Source organism: Theobroma cacao, chromosome 5, assembly GCF_000208745.1.
Source record: "Theobroma cacao cultivar B97-61/B2 chromosome 5, Criollo_cocoa_genome_V2, whole genome shotgun sequence".
Lineage (NCBI taxonomy): Eukaryota > Viridiplantae > Streptophyta > Magnoliopsida > Malvales > Malvaceae > Theobroma > Theobroma cacao.
In genome coordinates this window covers 16,539,278-16,546,785 of record NC_030854.1, presented here as the reverse complement: position 1 = coordinate 16,546,785, position 7,508 = coordinate 16,539,278, and positions in this window count along the sequence as shown.

Genomic DNA, 7,508 nt, shown 5'->3' with positions numbered 1-7,508 from the left:
AAAATACCTTATTATGCCTCACTTGACTTCCAAATCGCCTTTTATCTCATAAATTCTCCTCCGATAAAATTATTATTATTTTCTCACTTGCGAAACATTTTATCCTAAACTACTCCTTTCGTCTTTTATCACTTCTAAATATTTTAATTGACCTCAATTTGCATTTGATCAACTTTATTTATCACCATATCAAAGTATGGGGTATTTCAGCACATGCCGGTGATGACGGTGGTGAGGGTGTTGGATGATGAAAATGCCCGTGTGCACGATTTGGGAGGATGCACACGATGACTTCGGTTATGTGCATGATGTGGGGGGATGCACATGAGCTGGATGAAATGATAGTTGTATTGGTATTTAGCGAGAAACTCTCAAGTTTGGAGGGGTAACACTGGTTGGAATCTCGCTGCAGCGAGAACGTTACTGTAGCATTTCGCTGCAGCGAGAATGAGCAAAAAACTTTCTGTTTTGCTCCTTATTTTGTTTGATTGCTATCCTATTTTCCACTTTTTTGGTACCATAGTTGAGCATGGACTTCTAACATTAAGAAATTAATTAGTTAAGTTTGAAATGAGGAGGTTTGGTGAGAAACCCTCGTTTGGCTAATAACTTGAATCCTAACTTCGCTGCAGCAAAAATTCATTCTCGTTGTAGCTACGTTGCAGCGAGAATGCCTTTCCGCTGCAACGAGGATCCGTCGTTTATTTGACTTGATTCGCATAAATGCTATTAAAGTTTTCACTATCCAAATCCTTTGTTGAGCATGGACCCTTTTCATAAAGTGATTTACTCATGTGGGGTTTACATGAGGGTTTTAATAAGAACTAAAACAAATTGCATTGTTTTAAAAAAAATTAATGCATCATGATTTTGTAAACATTCCTTATTGTTTGCTTGTTCCCTTCTTGTTCACTCACTAGGTTTATACTCACCGTTTTCAACTTCATGTTTTCAGATCAAGAGGCAACCGGTAGCTAGGTCGAGGTGTCCTTGTAGATTCGTATCTTTGGTAGGTATCAATGGCATTCAGTAGCTACACCTTCACTGTGGTCACTCCGTTGGAAGCCCAAGTCATTTTGTTGTAAATATGTATAAGTGATGTAAATTATTAAATTGCACGTTTTGACAATATATGTACATTTTGATTGGTATGCCACTATGAGTTGGCAATGCTTAGTATTATTTTGATTCAAAGTTATGGAATGTAACTTAGTAACTTTTGATGGAATGGTGAACAGGTCATATAAATAGGCTTGCTTAGGCTTAGTGGATTACTTCCATTGGGTCCATGAGCCGGTCATGGCCTAAAATTTGGGTCGTGACAATTCTACCTTTATATGATGCATATCAATCTCAACTCGTGTAATAACAAGCCTACTTAGTGCAGTGTTAGCCATTCCTAGACCTTTCATTGCCTTCCAAAACTTTGCAGTACTTTCAGCACATCTTAATATGGTTTTAAGGGCATAATCTAAACTTTTATGTGCTTCATCTCTTATTGCCATTTCTAAGGGTTTTTGTACATCTTTTGGTAGCATATACTAACAACAGCAAGGTGTGCCCCACCCTGTTAACTTTATTTTCATGACCCATAAGTGAGTGTCATGAGAAGGCTGTCTTGATGTATCATGGGGGGTAGGGGCTTTATGTTCTAGAATTATTGACACAATTAAGGTTTGATTGAGTTTGTAATGGGGAGACTTTTTAATGTGTCATGGATATATATATATATGTTAAGTAGACCTACTATTGTGAGACCTTGACCTTTATAGGCTCGTAACTAGGTATAGACACAATAACAAGGGCTAAAGGTAGTTTCGTCATTTTCTCTAATGAGCTCCTAGAAGAAAGTTTTATGATATTTTAAGGTCTAAATAGGCATAAGACCGCATAAATGATGTGTAATGATGAAAACATGAAGAAAACTAGAAATGACGATAATTTTCACGATATGGGCAAAATGGTCATTTTTCACCTCGGGTTAGAATTTTAAGTTTTCATGAACCCGAGCATGTCTAGAGCATTATGGACCTTGTCCCAGTGTCGAAAGAACAAAAAGAGTGCATAAAAGATTGAAGGAGAATAAGCTAATTTGTGGAGGGGTAATTTGGTAATTTCAAGGGAATAGATAAGCTTGGGCTATAAATATTTTCTCCTTCCAGCAGCTTCTTGAATTTCCAGCAACTTGTCTTCTTCTTCTTCTTCCATCTCACGTTACTTCCAACCTCCATGGAAGCTTGATATGGAGCTTGCATAATTTTCTCTCTCTAGCTCTAGTTTTTATACCTTTGTGCCCTTTTGACTAATACCCTTGTATTCTTCCACTCTCTCTCCTTAAAACCCTTAAAAAATCTTATTTCCATACTTTCTCTCATTAATTGGGCATTCTAGAGAGAGAAAAAGAGAATTACCCCATTTATTTGGAAGTTATTGGAAGAGAATTCGACTACAAAGGAACCCTAGGGTAAGTGATGAACTAAGCTTGGTTTTTAGCTATGGATAATGGCTAGTAATTGGGACTATGAGTTGTTTTATTGTTGAGGATGTTCATCCACTTTATAGTGCTTAAGATAGTGAACATAGATAGCCATTTAAAGTGGCTAGCTAAGGGATAGCTTTTAGGGTTTATAGTATGTGAATTGACCTATTGCTGCTGCTAATGTGATTCTAGGTTCTAACGAAGCCCTATCATCCTAATTGGATCATTAAGGGAATTAGAGTCAGCTAAAGGCTCAACAATATACCGGTGAGTGAACTACTTATCAAAATCATTTTGGGAATATGACCGTTTTGTACAAAGTATTTGAATGATTCTATACAACCTTTGTTAAAACAAGTACCTTGGGAACAAGCCTTTGATAAATTAATTTTATGTTATGACATGTGGTTATCATGGATCTCTATGCTGCAGCATTATGTTGATATACATATATGTTTGAATATAGTGTTGTGTAATTATATTGACTCGGCTATGTGCGAGTAGGGAGTGCGCATAAGCCGAGGATGACCCAATTATGTGCGAGTAGGGAGTGCGCATAACTCGGTGATGACCCAGCCATGTGCGAGTAAGGAGTGCGCATGAGCTGATGATGATGATGATGTGATGGTGTGTATGATGATGATGGGATGGTGTGCAGGATGATGATGGGTATACGTATACATATATACATATGTAAATATGTGTGTTATAGGAAATTAATGAGTAATGGTATATGGTTGTAATGCATGTGAAACTTGACATGTTAAACTTTGGAAAATTGTTATGCGTTTCATGTTGGTTTGGACATTTCAGCAGGGTGATTTTTCTTTGGGAAAAAGGGCAAATTTTTCATTAGTGCCCTGTTTCTCGCTACAATGAGAATCATTTTCGCTGCAACGAGAAACTCTCAGGTTTTGAGGTAGACTGGCTGGAAACTCGCTGCAACGGGAATGAATTTTTGCTACAGCAAGATTGACACTGTAGCCTCTCGCTGCAGCAAAATTCATTATCTCTGTAGCGAGAAACTTTCTGTTTCTGGGTCATAATTTCGCTGCAGCAAAAAACTTTATGTTTTGTCTCTTATCTTCTCCAATTACTGCCCTATTTTTCACTTCTTTACTACCATATTTGGGCAGGGACTTCCAACATTAAGGACTAAATGAGTTAAGTTTAAAATGAGGAGGTTTAGTGAGAAACCCTCGACCAGTTGAGAAACCCTCGTTCGGCTAATAACTTAAACCCAACGTCATTGTAGCAAAAATTCATTCTCGCTGCAGCGAAGATTCGTTGTCGTATTTGACTTGCTTGCGTATCATTGAAGTTTTCATTCTTCAAATGGTTTGTTATGTATGGGTTCATGATTTTCAAATGATTAATCATATAAGGGCTTGATGAGGGGTTTTTAATATGAATGGAACTAAATTGCATTATTTTGAAACAAGTGCATCATGATTTAAATTCACCCTTGTTGTTGCTTGTTCTCTTTCTTGTTCACTCACTAGGTTTATACTCACCGTTTTCAACTTCATGTTTTCAGATCACGAGGCAACCGGTAACTAGGATGAGGTGTCCTCGTAGACTTGTATTCATCTTTTGGTAGGTGCCTCAGCATTCAGTACCTGTACATTCGTCCGAGTCCCTCTGTTGGAAATCTAGTCTTCTTTTTGAGATGTATAGACAAACTTGATGTAAATTATTAAGATACATGTTGTAAGCAATGAACACTTGATTGGTATGCCAGTATGAGTTAGCGTTGTTTAATATTACTTTGATCCTAAGTTATGAAATATGACTTAGTAGTTTATGATGGAATGATGAACATGTCAGATTAATAGGTTTGCTTGGGCTTAGTGGACTACGTCCATTGGGCTCATGCGTCGGTCATGGCCCGAAATTTGGATCGTGACAACTATCAACAAAAAATTTCAATCTTTAGGGCATTAAGCCTAACCTACATAGCCTTTCATATACTATCGGGGTTAAAAGAGGAAGTATAATAGGAATTAAAAAAAGAATTAGTCAAGTGCAAGGCATTAAGAGTGTTTTCTCCAAATAATCTCTTTTTAAAAAGTGGAGCAAGCTATCTAGCAGCAATAATAATTTTTTTGTCCTATGAAAACTGCTTTACAACAAATGAAATAAATAATAATAATAATAATAATTAAACAAAAAAAAACAAAAGCAAACAATATAAAAAAAACAAACACAATATTGTTGTAAAGAAAAATTACTTGTTCAAAGAAATTTTAGAGAAGAGCCTTTGAGAATTGATCATGGATTTCTACAAAACTATTCTCTTATATTTATAGACTTCAGGAATTATTTTCCTAATAGGAATCTAACTCTTTAAATTTGCTCATCAAATCCTTTTCTAAATCTAATTACTTTTCCACATATATCTCTACTTATTTGATAAATAAGTATACGAAACATGTAATTAGCTAATCTCAAATACAATCGTAAAACAAAAAGAAAGAAACATTCCAATTGAATAGTTGTCAAGTTGGCAAATTAAGACATTTGGCTTAAAGGCAACCTTTTGTCAAAAAACCACCTTACTAGTGCTTTTCAATTTAATATATGATATTGGATAAAACATGAATCATTGCATTTAGCAATAATATTTAATCATTCAACATAAAGATAGTATTTTTACTTTTAAATATTCTAATTATCTTTTCAAAAAATTTACATTCCTTTTGAAGGCAAAAAAAAAAAAAATCTATTTTGTGCCCAAATATTTTTTTTTCTTGCAAATTTCATTTTCTTTTCTATTTACAAGTTATATTGTATGACCTTAACTTTATACATGAAAAATTTCTACATCTTATAATAAGAAAATTTTCATGCAAGGGCAACAAACGAGAAAAAATATTTTTTAAAAAATAAATTAGGTACTAATTATTTTGGATCAAAGGAAAGCAATTTAAAATTTTTCTTATGATCATCTAAAAAGAAAGAAAGAAACCACTTCCTTACTCTAAATATTGCATAAGGTGTTATTGTGTAAGACGTTACTGTATAAGGTGTTATTACCTAAAGTGTTACAACATAAAATGTATTGCCTAATACATTACTGTTTAAGATATTACGGCGTAAAGTGTTACAACACATAGTGTTATACCATAAGGTGTTACCATGCACTGTGTTATAGTACAAAATATAACTTTTCCCTAGATCAATGCATAAGAACTTCTTAAATAAAAATTCTTATGCAGGGGGTAAAATGTAGACGCTCAATTTTCACTAACTATTATTTTTAAAGTACTGTATTATAGAAAAATTACATCAGGGGTGTTCCAAGCGTAGAAGTGCCCAAAGGTGTTCCAAGTGTGGAAGCGCCTAAAAGTGTTTCAATGTGGAAGTGCTTAGAGGTGTTCCAAGCGTGGAAGTGCCTAAAGGCGTTCCAACCATAGAAGCACTTAAAGGCGTTCCAAAGGTAGAAGCGTCCAAGGAGCATTTCAAGCGTAGAAATGTCCAAAGGTGTTCCAAGCTCAGAAGTGCCTAAGAACATTCCAAGTGCGAAAGTGCCCAAGGGTGTTATAAGAATGGAAGCGCCTAAGGGCATTCCAAGCATGAAAGCACCCAAGGGCATTCCAAGTGTGGAAACATCCAAGAACAAGCATGGGACAACTATTTGTATAGGGAAGTGAAAGTAACTTAGAACAAGTGGTAGGATTCATAAGTTACCTTCACATTCGAGATGTTCTAGAGAGCTTGGCTTAGTAGCTCAAATATGGAGATAGTTAAGAGAACTTCTTCTTAACCTTTCTTTAAAGTACATGTGGTGCACTATCAAGTGTCACTACTACATTACCCAAAACTTATGCTCACTATCCAACTACATGGTCATTCTTTTAATATCCCATAAACTGTTCTTTAACTACTATTCCATAACTGGCATAGTCTCCCATGATTAAACGTGTTCTTTTAACTACTCCTAAAAAAGTGTTCCTATTCAATTTAAGTATAAGGGCCTTGGAAGTTGGGAGGCAATAAGAAATCATTAGAAACCTAGCAGAGATTATCTTGAAGAGCTCTCTCAATACTCCTTCAAATATTCTTTCTATTCAGCTCTTCCCATCTGCCGTAATCCATGATTTCATCCACCTTTCTTATCCCTCACCACCTGCCACCAAAGCACTTATGCTTCAATGACTGCTCTAGTATTCCTCTTTGCTGCCTTTAGCACATTCCAATTCACTCATAGCAACATGTCTTCTCTCCCTACCAAAAGAACTCTCTACAGTTAGCTATTTGACATGTTGAATGGAAAAGTTTAAAAGCTTTGGGTAAACTTGGCAATTCATGTTTTCGTGTCTTAAATATGTCAAACGTGATTAGAAACAAAGCACAACACGAATAATATTAATGTCTTAAACCTGAAATATGTATATGTATACATTTAATAATTGTGTAACACTACATGACGCGATTAACACATTTATTAAACATGTCAATATGCGACACAACACGATTAATAGCACGATGAATACGTTTAACACGATTAAATAAAAATATTTACAATTAAATATAATTTTATTATTAAAGTTAAAATCAATAACTATAAAAACAATTTTAACAAAATAAAATAATAATGACATCAAATATAATAAAATTTAGCATAAGTAAAAGACATAAAATTCATTATCATTTAATATGATAAAATCCATCATTAACATCTAATCTTAAAATACTAATAATATCTAAAATCATCCATAATTTTCATCCATAATTAAATACATATCATTAACTTCACATCAACCATAAACAATTCCAAACACCCAAGCCAAATTTATTTAAGGCTAAAATAGTCTTTGACTATTAATTCTTAACAAATTGATAAATGTGTCACATATACACGTTTAAGCACGATAACACGTTTAAATATGATAACATGATTAACATGATTAATTAAATGTGTTTAAATATATTTTAAACATGTTACTCATATATAATATATTTAAAACATAAAATTTATTTAACTCCGTATCTTCTCGGGTCCTAACCAAAATTGCCAAGCATAGCT